This window comes from Narcine bancroftii, chromosome 2, assembly GCF_036971445.1.
Source record: "Narcine bancroftii isolate sNarBan1 chromosome 2, sNarBan1.hap1, whole genome shotgun sequence".
Classification (NCBI taxonomy): domain Eukaryota; kingdom Metazoa; phylum Chordata; class Chondrichthyes; order Torpediniformes; family Narcinidae; genus Narcine; species Narcine bancroftii.
Window position 1 is genome coordinate 180,919,741 of NC_091470.1, and position 13,345 is coordinate 180,933,085.

Genomic DNA, 13,345 nt, shown 5'->3' on the forward strand with positions numbered 1-13,345 from the left:
GGGGCTGGACTCTGATTTATCTCCCAGAAGGCAGGAGATAAACCATCATAGAGGAGGAGATAAGCCAGAAACTAACTGGATGAGACCTTTACGGGAGGTTCCCTTGGGAGAGGATGGAGGGGGTCTCGGATTTGTAAACGTGTCTTTGACTAGTACTGAGGTGTGCAATTTTAAAAAGGTAATGACCTCTCTGGTAGAAGACCCTCAGGGATGTGCAGAACAATTAGATCAATTTTTGGGGCCTAATATATATACCTGGGATGAATTAATGTCTATCTTTAAGGCTCTATTTACTTTGGATGAGCGTGGAATGATCCGCCAGGCAGGGATCAGAGTCTGGGATAGGGAACACCAAGGGGGGCCAGGGCAATACCTGGAGAAGCTAAATTTCCCCTGGTAAATCCAAATTGGGATAAGATTACTAATGATGGTTGCACGCGAATGGATGAGTTCAGGGTTAATCTAATAAAAGGGATGAAGGAGTCTGTTCCAAGAGGACAGAACTTTAAGAAGGCATTTGAGGTTTCCCAAGGTCCCGAGGAGACCCCCTCTGCATTTCTGACTAGATTACGTGTGGCCATACTGCAATATGGGAGGTTGGATAAAGAATCCCCAGCAGGTGAACAGTTGGTATTGACGGGTTTTGTTACTAATTCAGCTCCAGATATCAGGAAGAAATTACAAAAGACGGAGAATTGGCATGAACAGGGACTATCACAGCTTTTGCAGATCGCACAAAGGGCATACGTCCAGAGGTCTGAAGTAAAACAGAAAGGAAAGGCTAATATTTTGATGCAGGCAGTAAAGGAAATTGTGGATGGAAAGCAAGGGAGAGTTAGGAACCATGTGTCGGCTCCTGAATGTTGGGAGGAAGTGAGGAGTGGGGAAGTAGAGACCAGAGCAGAGATAGGGGTAGAGGAGAATTCTGGGGATGGCGACTGTTCCCAGGACTCCGTGGAGACCCTGGCAGAAATTGGGAGACAGGAGCATTAGTTTGCTATTATTGTAAAAAGGAGGGACACTTTAAGCGGGAATGCCCGATGCGGGCCAGGGAGACGCGATCTTACGCATTGATGGAGGCAGATTATGAATAGGGGGGTCACGGTTCTCAGCCAATGCATACCGTGGGGCTGCATGGAGAACCATTGGTAAATTTCCTAGTAGACTCCGGGGCAGCCCGGTCTAGTATTTTACGACGGCCCAAGGGTGTTACTACAGAAGGGACAGTGATGATTTCGGGGGTGGGGGGTGAGATTTTGCGGTCCCTAAATTAAAGAATGTAAAGATACAAATGGGAGGAAAATTGTAACAGAGGATATTTTACTAATTCCCCAAGATGGGGTTTGCTTGTTGGGACGTGATTTACAGGACCAATTGGCTATCGGTACCTGATCACAGGGATCAGGTATCGGGGTTCAATTTTATGTGCTGACGGAGGAGGATCGGGGACTAATAAATCCTAGGGTATGGGCGAAAAGAGGCAATAGAGGAGGGTTAGATGTTCCTCCCCTGCAAGTTACTCTAAAGGACCCCGTCCAGGTAGTTCGATGAAAACAGTATCCAATTCCTATGGCTGGCCGAAAGGGGCTGCAGCCAGTAATTGACCAATTGGTGATAGACGGTATACTTGAACCCTGCATGTCACCCTTTAATACTCGAATTCTACCTGTCCAAAAACCAGACAGCACATACCGATTAGTACAGGATTTGAGAGAGTTAAACAAAATTATTCTCACCCGTTATCCGGTTGTACCTAACCCTTATACGTTGATGGGTAAGATTGACCCCCATAGTAAGTGGTTCAGTGTAATTGATCTCAAAGATGCCTTCTGGACCTGCCCTTTGGCAATGGACAATAGGGACATGTTTGCATTTGAGTGGGAAAATCCCTTCACAGGATGGAAAAATCAATACCGGTGGACGGTCCTTCCCCAGAGTTTTACGGAATCACCAAATTTGTTTGGCCAAGTTTTGGAACAGGTACTAGATGAAGCCCCTCAGAGAGAGGATTGTCAATTATTACAATATGTTGATGATTTATTAATCACGGGGGAAATGTATGATTCAGTTAAACAATACACTGTTGAATTTTTGAATTTTCTAGGGAATAAGGGTCTTAGAGTGAGTGAATCGAAGTTGCAATTTGTTCAATCCGAGGTTAAATACTAAGGTCATCTGGTTAGTCAAGGAATTAGGAAAATGTCCAGAGAGAATACGCGGTATTTTCCAGGTCCCGCTTCCAAAGAATGCTCAAGAACTTAGGAAATTCCTTGGTTTGGTGGGATACTGTAGAATTTGGATTGAGAATTATTCTAGCCTGGTCAAATTTCTTTATGATAAACATGCGACTCTCGGCAGTGAAACTGTTGTCTGGGCGGAGGAGGAGATTAAAGATTTTGCCATGGTGAAACAACGTCTTACTAGTGCCCCGGTTTTGGCCTTACCTGACCTAAATAAGCCATTTGACCTATATACCAATGCAAAAGACAGTGTGGCCATGGGAGTATTAACACAAGAGCGGGCAGGCTTTAGACAACCAGTTGCCTTTCTATCAAAGATTTTAGATCCTGTTTGTCGTGGTTGGCCAGAATGTGTGCAAGCAATTGCAGCCACTGCTATTCTAGTAGAGGAAGGATGCAAAATTACGTTTGGTGCCCCGATGACAGTTCAGACCCCTCACACAGTGCGCATCATTCTCTTACAACGGGCCGGAAGGTGGCTTACTGATTCCAGAATTTTGAAGTATGAAGCAATCCTTATGGATAGGGATGATTTGACACTGGTTACAAATAAAAATCAGAATCCAGCCGCCTTCTTGGTTTCTCCAGATTCTGATACTCTCCCCAACGATTTAAAGCATTATGTTTAGAAGTGATAGATTTACAGACTAAAATTAGAGGTGATTTAAGCACCAGTCAGGACCCAGCCAACGAATGGGAGGATAAGCATGTCCAAACGATCTGCTGTAATATTAAACTCCGGCAGCAGCTCTGTGCAGAAAAGAAAGGCATGGAGTAGAACCCGATCCACATCGTATTCGTGCCATGATAAGGAATGGCGACGATCCTGATGTAATTGATGAATGGTAGAACCCGATCCACATCGTATTCGTGCCATGATAAGGAATGGCGACGATCCTGATGTAATTGATGAATGGTAGAACCCGATCCACATCGTATTCGTGCCATGATAAGGAATGGCGACGATCCTGATGTAATTGATGAATGGTAGAACCCGATCCACATCGTATTCGTGCCATGATAAGGAATGGCGACGATCCTGATGTAATTGATGAATGGTAGAACCCGATCCACATCGTATTCGTGCCATGATAAGGAATGGCAACGATCCAGATGTAATTGATGAATGGTAGAACCCGATCCACATCGTATTTGTGCCATGACAAGGAATGGCGACGATCCTGATGTAATTGATGATTGGGATGAGCATATCTGGAATGATGACCATGGTAATAATGCAGATACTCCTCAGCATGTGCCTAACATACTGCCCTCTTCACCCACTATTCACGCCGCCCCCCCCCCCCCCCCCCCACCATAAGGCAGCAGATTTTCCAAACAGACGGAGAGGGAGAGGGGTGGAATGTAACTGAAGAGATTGAAGAGGTAGATGATACCCTGATCTCACTAGAGGACCCAGAGGAAAATACCCGAACCCCTGCTTATGCTCAATGGCCCACCCCCTCTACAGGATGGCCTTGGCCTCGTCCCGTCCACTGGGCAAAGGACCCTGTGGGCCAAAGTGGGGGCAGAGGTCAAGATCAGACAATAATCTGTGACTTCTCTGTAAAAGAGCTGGCTGCCATTGGAGATCGATATAGGCAAAAGGCGGGAGAGACTCTGGCAGCCTGGCTCCTGCGTGTTTGGGAGCAAGGAGGGGGTAATGTATATTTAACTCCTGAGGAATTGTTGGGATTAGGAACATTGACTACTGATATCTGGGTCACTGCTGAGCTGCGGGGTAGAGGAAGAGAGGTGGATTACTTACTTCACACTCTAGGGGATGCCCTACGAGTATACCCATCACCAGTAGATTGGGATTTACATTTACAGAACAATTGGGGCACCCCAGAGGAGGGTATAGCAGTAATTTGTCAGCAGGCCCTGGCCTCTGCCTTGTATGCAGAGCGTTTGAGGCTGTGGGTACATGGGGATATTCACAGCCGGAATGCATATCCGATTGGTTCGTTCCGCCCAACCCACTGTACGGGGACTGGTTCTATCTGTAACTAGTCCGCTAATTGGACACCCTGTGTCTGAGGTGGTGCACGCCTTATCTGGGCTTCGAGAATTAGAGTTGGGAGGTAAAATCCACTCACGTACAACCCAGGTTAAATCAGACAACCAGGATGAAAAGAGAGGGGCTGCTGTTAATAACGGGCTGACAAGAAGGGACCTTTTTCTAACCTTGTTAAAGTTAGGCGTACCTAAAAGTGATATTGATGGGAAACCTACTGCAGTCCTTTATGCCCTTTATAAGAGGAAGGCAGGGGAACATCATCCCCAGCTGTTGAGAATTCCTGGCCCAACTGTGCCTTCTGCTCCTATCGAGCCAGCTTCTCTTGCTCCAGTTACCCGTGATGAGATACAACAATTGGTTATAGTGGCATGTGGGCCTGGAAGACCCCGAACTCTACTAAAGCATGAGGGTGTGGGCAGGGCCCCTGTGTCTACTCCATTGAGATACGGCGGATACACGGGGACCCGCGGCCCTACATACCGTTAACAATCCATTGGGGTGGGGGTAATGACCGCCAATATTTGGCCTTGGCCGACACCGGTGCGGAGCACTCGGTGATTCCTGGTAACCCTGAACTCTGGACTGGACCGACATTTCGAATAGAGGGGATGGGAGGAGCAATCACCGTGGCGAAGGAAATAAACGTCCGTGCCACGGTGAGTGATGGCCCTTCCCCTATATGGTTACATGCCATGGTAGCTGCCACTGACGAGTGTATCCTGGGTATTAATATGTTGGCCGGTACGGCCCTTAATACTAGCCAAGGGGGATTTGCATTTGGAATTCGGACTATTACTAAAAGACTAGTGGTGGGTTGGGCTAAGTGGGATCCTGTGATGGTACCTCCCCCCCCACCGAAACCAGTATGCATTCCACAATATCGCCTCCCTCGAGGGCAGGAAGAGATTATTGCCACCATCGATGCTTTGCAAGAAGAAGGGATAGTGAGGTCCGCAATGTCGCCCTTTAATAGCCCTGTTTGTCTGGTCCAGAAGCCGGATGTCTCCTGGAGAATGACAGTTGACTATCGTTTTTTGAACAAACATGCCCCACCACTAGCTTCGGCAGTTCCGGACATTGTCACCCTTATTGAAAACATTGCTACTGGGAACTCGGGAACACGGCATGCTGTCATTGATCTCACTAATGCCTTCTTCAGTATTCTTATAGCTGAGGTCTCACAAGATCAGTTCGCTTTTACCTGGAAGGGGTGTCAGTATACCTTCACCCGCCTCCCTCAGGGTTATGTACACTCTCCCACTATTTGCCACAGCCTAATTGCCCGTGATTTGGAGTTGGTGCCAGTATCGCCTTCTCTCTCGATTCACCATTATATTGATGATGTGATGATCCAAGGGGCCACAGAAGAGATGGTACAGAAAGCAGAACAAGAGGACGCCTGGTTTACTGATGGTAACAGCCGGTGGGTGCATGGAAAACAGAAGTGGAATGCGGAGGCTTATCATCCCAGGTCAGGAACTCACTTATTGGAGGAGGGGGATGGTGGCTCCAGTCAGTATGCTGAGTTGAAGGCGGTCACTTTACCACTAGACTCCCATGATCACCCTCTTCGCCTGTTTACCGATTCCTGGGCTGTGGCTAATAGACTTGTGGTATGGATGCCTGATTGGCAAAAGAACGACTGGCTGATACATGACCGCCCAGTATGGGGAAAACAGTTGTGGCAGCTGTTGTGGGATGCATCCCACCATTGTGAGATAACCGTATATCACGTTGACGCCCATACCAATGTGACGACGAACATGGCACAACATAATGCAGTAGCAGATCAGCGAGCCACTCTCAGCGGTGCCGATACCATCTCCCTGGCTCGATGCGCACATGAACAGAGTGGCCATTTGGGGGAGAAGGGATCAGCTATGTGGGCCCGTACACATGCCTTACCCATCCATCAGGATGATGTCCGCATGGTCATGCGGGCATGACCAGCATGCCAGCTTGTGAAGTCCCGCACCGCATGGCTGAATAAGCTGCAGTCTGGCAAATTGATTACATAGGCCCTATGCCAGACTGTATGGGTAAACATTACGTCCTAGTAATGGTTGACACCTTTTCGGGCCTGGTTTTTGCTTTTCCCACCAAGACGGCTGACCAAGCTAGCACTATTCAAAGACTAAACCATTTAATTTCTCGTTATGATGTACCAGAGGAAATTTAATCTGATAATGGCTTGCACTTCTCAAGGAAGGCAATCTGTAATTGGGCAGTTGACAACAGTATTTTATGGGTTCAACATATTCCTTATTACCCACAGGCTGCCGGGTTAGTTGAACAAATGAATGGCTTACTGAAGGAACAAATTCGTTTGTTAACACCACTGGGGACCCTGAAGGGTGGTGCCATGTGCTGCAGCAGGCAGTCGACAATTTGAATCATCGCCCTTTGAAGGGAGGTACACCTTTCCACCGACTTCTTCACGCTTCTGAACTACAGCCTATTCCAGAGGAAAAACGGTCATTGCCCCCCATTCCCGAGCTAGAGAATGTCGTACAAAAGGTATGGGTGGCACCACCAGGTTGTGGCCCTCCTGTAAAAGGGGAAATAATGACACCTGCCCAGGGTAACACTCGGTAGGTAGCTATTGAGGGACAGGATGGTTTAGTTTGTTTAAATACTGAATGCTTATGGCATCGTGAGTGACATATGTCATGCTTCTTTGTTCCAGGTCCTCTCTCTTGCGCTCCTGTTGACCTGGCATAACAGCTGCTTTGATGCCAGCAATTGGATTTGTAATGTCGAGGACGTTCCGAGGGAGTTGCCCATGGGGGACACGGCCCGATGTATGCACTAATATATCTGATATTGTTAAGCATGTTTCAAAATCTGTTCGTGAGCTTCAGTGTCTGGGTATTGTGGCCAACAAGGATAATGTGAGCCTTGATTGGAATATCCTTTTTCATGGTTAAATGATACATTTGGGGGGGGTTGGGCCACAATAATCTCCATTGGTTGCTCGCATTATTGCTTATTTTTGTGATTATTGTAGTTTTAGTTTCTCTTTTACGCACTTTTTGTACTCAAATGCTTGTTAATCTCGTGTCTGACCACCTGTGACCAAGGGGTGGAAAGTAATGGAAGATTTAAACCGTGTTTTTTACTTTTGCAGCCTTTGCTTCTGCAAGGCTGAGAACCTGCTTGTTTTTTAGAATCAGAAGACATAATCTAATTTACACTATGGGGCCCAGGGATGCATATGAATTAGTAGATACACCTAAATTCCACCATGAGGCCCAGAGATGCAGTTTTCTTTTGTTGGTCGCAGATTGTCAGGAGACCTTGAAGATAATTGAATCATTTGTTCAGAGATAAGCTATGAAGTAAACAACTTTTGGTCCCACTGCTGAAGTTTGAGACTCTCTGAGAGGTGGCAAAATCTCTCAGCAAGAAGAACTTCTAGATGCCAGCTAATGTCCCGGTTGAGGGAGTTGGAGAAGCTGCTACCGGCGCACCGATAACCTACTACAAGTGTGCAGTCTTTGCCTCGCTTTGGCAGTTGGGACCAGTCCAAGCGTTGATAAGTATAGTTGGGAAGGGCTAGCATATTGTAGTTTGAAATCAGCTTTTGAATTTGCAATAAACATTTGTATAAACTGAAGTGCTCTCGGTGTGTGTGTCTATTTTCTTTCGGTAGCTCAAACATTGTGACCAATCAAAAACGATCAAAGTGAGAGGTACAAGTTTACCCAGGACAGTAGGTCCGACATCCACAACTGCTGGAAGACACCCGAAACCTGTTGGTCTTTTATCAGCACACGGAGATGTCGGTGAGGGGAATGCTGCTGACTGGCATATTCCAGGCTACAGGAGTAGTGTGTTATTCAGGTTCATGTGGGTCCCACAGGTTAAGAACCAGACCAAGGTGCAGGCACAAAACACACGTTTATTTCAGGGATGGAATTGAGACAACAGGGTCGATGTGTCAAGCAGACTTCTACACATACACAATGCGCAGGGGGTAAATATACACTTCCGGGTGATGAGGGGAAACCGACAGAAACTGGGGAAGTTAATTGTCCTGGGTAAACTTGTACCTCTCACTTTGTTCGTTTTAGATTGGTCACAGTGCTTGAGCTACCGAAAGAAAACAGACACACACACCGAGAGCACTTCAGTTTATACAAATATTTATTACTAAATCTAAAGCTGAATTCAAACTACAATATGCAAGCCCTTACCAATTATACTTATCAACGCCTGGACTGGTCCAAACTCCTGAAGTGAGGCAACGACTGCACACTTGTAGTAGGTTGTCTGGGCGCCGGTAGCAGCTTCTCCACCTCCCCCGACCGGGACGTTGGTTGGAGTCTTAAAGTTCTTGCTGAGAGATGTTGCCACCTCTCGGAGAGTGTCAAACTTCAGCAGTGGGATCATGGCTTATATTACCCAAAAATTGTTTACTCATAGCCCATCACCCTGAATAAATGATTAACTTATCTTCAAGGTCTCCTGACAGTCTGCGACCAACAAAAGACAACTGCATCTCTGGGCCTCATGGTGTAAATTAGATTATGTCTTCTGATTCAATTGGATCCCTGGGCCCCATTGTGGAATTTAGATTTATGTCATCTGATTCACATATACATTCTTGCATAAGCTGGTCTAAATCCTCCATTACAGTTACAAGAGCATACATATTCAACAATCAAATCAAGGTGATGTTAGGTGTCCCCACCCCTTGACCGGTATGGACACAGATCTGCTACCTGGCCTCAACCCAGTACAGAAGGTGATACTTAAATGCCACGAGAAGTCCTAAGAGGCAGAACAAAGGGGCACATGGTCCTTTATAGTTCTGGGGCAAAGCTGGGGTGCCAATCGTAAGGGTCAGTGTGGTTGCTGTGGCCAATGACTTGAAGCCAAGTGCAGGGGCTCAGCAGGGGTGAACTGGAGTGATTCACCTGGGCCAATCGCAAGGGTCACCTTGATGGCTTGGGGTGAGGCCTTGACCTTGATTGGCAGGTAGTGTGTCCTCCGAACAGGAGCGCAGTGGCCCTGCCTCTCCATTACAACGTGCTGAGGGACACACTGAGACTTGGGGCAGCCAACATGAGGGCGCGGCGGGCAAGGACCACAGTCTAGAGTCTTCCCATTACCGGGCACTGAGGGGCTGAGACCGAGGGAAAGCCCCACAACCAACAGAGGCGGGTGGCGGGGGGGGGGGTGGGGGCTGTAACTAAAAGGTGCCACAGAGATGGTAACATGGTAATAAGAGAAAATGTGTGGGCCCCCAGTCATGTGATGACGAAAATCATGCTTTAATTTGATGTGAGATTAATAGGATAGTGATTACTGCTTCTCGCAGTTTTTTTTTGCCACATGATAATAGTGGTTTTTTTGAGTTGTAGCTCTTCGGTGTGTATTTTATATATTATTTATATATATAATTTATATATTTTTTTTAATTTAGCACGGTAACAGGCCCTTTCGGCCCACAAGCCCAATTTACACCCGATTAACCTATAACCCCGAAATGTTTCGAACGGTGGGAGGAAACCAGAGACCCTGGGGAAAACCCACGCAGTCCTGGGGCGGATGCACAGCGCGGGATTCAAACCCGCTGGTGCTGCAACAGCACTGAGCGAATCGTTTCGTCACCCATATGCCGCCCCTAGTGCTTGATCTCCTTGATAGAACTGCAACGTTGTGTGGCAGCTTTTCATCAAGTTTGCATGTTTTAAAAGGGAACAAATGTCACAATCTATATTAACGATCAATGTGTCGATATGACTGACATGTGTGGAGAAAGACTCGAACGGTTTTTTTGCTTGTAGATAATCTTTTTCTAGACCGGGGATGTTTAATGACAATGTGTAGGAACAACAAGGGGCCACATTGGTGGTAACTGTGTATTGAGAGAAATCCCCCCCACCCCCTCCCCTTCCCCCACCCCCTCCCCTTCCCCTTCCCCCACCCCTCCCCTTCCCCCACCTCCTCCCCTACCCCCACCCCCTCCCCTTCCCCCACCCCTTCCCTGCCCCTTCCCCCTCCCCCTCTCCTCCCCTTCCCCTTCTCCCACCCCCACCCCTTCCTCCCCACCCCTTCCCCCTCCCCTCCCCTCCCCTCCCCCCTTCTCCCCCACCCCTTCCCCCCCACCCCTTCCCCCCCAACCCTCCCCTTCCCCCCCACCCTCCCTTTCCCCCTTCCCCCACCCCTTCCCCTTCCCCTCTTTCGCTCGGACATCTCTCATGTTACCCCGCACCTTGATGAAGGGCTCAAGCCCGAAACGTTGGTGATGTTTCTTTGCTCCACAAAGGCACTGTTTGACCTGCTGAGTTTCTCCAGTTTTTTTGTTATCAATGTAATAACGTACATTGATGAAAATGTATCGGTAGGACTGACATTATGTGTGTCAAAAGACATGAACTCTTTCCTTGTTTGTAAATAGTTTATTGGGAATTAAAGTATATTTTGGGGTGGTGGGAACTCAACTCCCGACTGCGGCAGCTTGTCCTGTTATCCTGCAGTACCGGTATCTACCAACAGGCAGGAGCCGTGCGCCACCAAACGCCGACCCTCCGAAGGCCACAAACAGGCGAGTAGTTGGGAAGTTTCGCGGGCTGAGGAGGATGGAAGGATGGAAGTTCCAAAATGCTGGAAGAGGCAAGTGAGGGGTGAAAGCTGAAGCGAGGTTCAAAGGTTTCACACGTGGAGTGGTAGATGCCAGGCTTTGTAAGGAGATAGATTTCAGATTTATTGTCAGAGAACATACCTGATATCACATACAACCCTGAGGTTCTTTTTTTTCCTCCGGGCGAGGCAGAATTCCCACTTATTAGGAGAGCAAAAGCAAACTGTACACAGCATTAACATGTAAACACGTAAAAGACCTGTAAACAGATAACGAATGCAAACAAACTGACTTTGAATTTTGACAGAGAGGATTAAGAGAATCAATAAAGTGCACAAGTCAGAGACCTTGAATGAGTCCCTGATTGAGTTTGTGAGAGATGAGTACAAATGATATAAAAATATGAAGATGAGGAAACTAAAATAGATACAATGAATAAAGCCAGTATGAACAGGATAAGACACAGATATTAGAATGCAGGAAGCAGAGTCAGCCTGAGTAAGATAAGAATCTCCTAGCCTTTAGACAGAATCAGCAAGTTCACTGAATGAATAAGATAAGGATAGACAATAGATAATAGAATGTAGGAAGTAGAGTTAGTCTGAATAAGATAAGGGTCTTCTAGCCCCAGATACAATTAGCAGGTTTGCATATCTAATTAGTAAGCCTTAGACAGTATTAGCCAGTTCTACATATGAAGAGGACACAGCCCTGAGGGTCGGGAAGGTGTAAATTAGGACAAAGACAGGTTTGTGAATAAGGACAATGAGGATAATGACATGATGAGACACCGACAGGATACCCCCTGGTCCTCAAAATGCACAGAAACAGCACGTAGGCAGGCAAACCTCTCCAGGAGGCAGAAGAATGTAAGGGGGAGGGTATTCCTATACTGATATGAACTGTATAAAAGTTGGGTGAGCCCCAGTGTATGTGTGTATTCCCAGGGTAAGGGGAAGCACCCAACTTTGTACTGTTGTATAATAAATGTTCTTTGTTCTCAATTTTTGTCTCGAGCAATTTCTGTGAAGGTACTTCTGTTTCTAACAAATGGGGACTCGTCCGGGATCCCACTTCCTCCACTGACAGAGTGCCCGACGACGGGGGTAGGTGCACCCCAGCTGATTCAGCTGGACTCACGGATGAAGGGTGACTGGTCAGTGGATGAAGCGAGTGATATCCAAGAAGAGGCATTGAGAACAAACAATGAGAGGACATTAAGGAAGCGCGCTAGAACTAGCTACTGGACCTCGGTAAGAGAAATTTTACTTACCTGTTAGTATGGGAGGTGTGAGTAGTAAGGAAGAGAGTCCTAGTGTAGGATGTGAGGATCAGATAACCAAGCAAAGTCCGTTAGGATTAATGTTATCTGATTGGGGTGCAGGGAGAACCCGTGGAAAGGACAAACTGACCATGGTCAGGTATTGTTGTTTGGAATGGGTTAAAAGCCCGATTAAGGGGAGCTCTGTATATTGGCCAAAGCTCGGATCTGAGGATGACTGGATGTGTCAAGCATTGAACATCTGGCTCTATCAAAACCAAAGAGATAATCTTGAGAGCAGGGAATATGCAGCCTGCTGGCTCAGGGGATCGTTTGATCAACTGGTTTTGAATGAAAAGGAATGCAAGGACAAGAGAGATGAGGAACCTTTAGTTCCTGTACCACAAGGATGGGATGTGTTACATTCCCTTCCTCCACCTTATGTTCCTCCTATGCTCTACCCTTCTGCACCTTCCCCTCCTCCCCCACAGCTAGAGAAAAGAGAAGAAAGTAGGAGTGGTATGATGACCCGTTCACAAAGTACTCGATTGCCACCTCTATTGACAAGAGAGAGAGGCGACTTTAATTCAGAACAGTGTGAGACCCTCCAGGAAGAAAGGGAAGAACCCTTTGATTCATTTCCCAGAGAGCAGGAACCTAGACCTAATAAGCCAGAAACTAACTGGATGAGACCTCTGTGGGAAGTTCCCGTGGGAGAGGGTCTCGGTTTCGTAAATGTGCCCCTGACCAGTACAGAGGTGCGTAACTTTAAGAAAGAGCTGATCTCCCTGATAGAAGATCCTCAAGGGTGTGCTGAACAATTAGATCAATTTTTGGGACCAAATATATATACCTGGGATGAGTTAACATCCATCTTTAAAACACTGTTTTCTTTGGATGAGCGTGGAATGATTCGCCAGGCAGGGATTAGAGTCTGGGATAAGGATCACCAAGGGGGACCAGATGCAGTACCTGGAGAAGCTAAATTCCCCTTGGCTAGACCTAATTGGGATAAAAATACCAATGATGGTCGGGTATTGATGGAAGAATACAGGGTTAATTTGATAAGAGGAATCAAGGAATCTGTCCCAAAGGGACAGAATTTTAAGAAAGCCTTTGAGGTTCCCCAAGGTCCCGAGGAGACCCCCTCTGCATTTCTGAATAGATTGCGTATGGCTATACAGCAATATGGGGGTCTGGACATAGAATCCCCAGCAGGTGAACAACTAGTATTA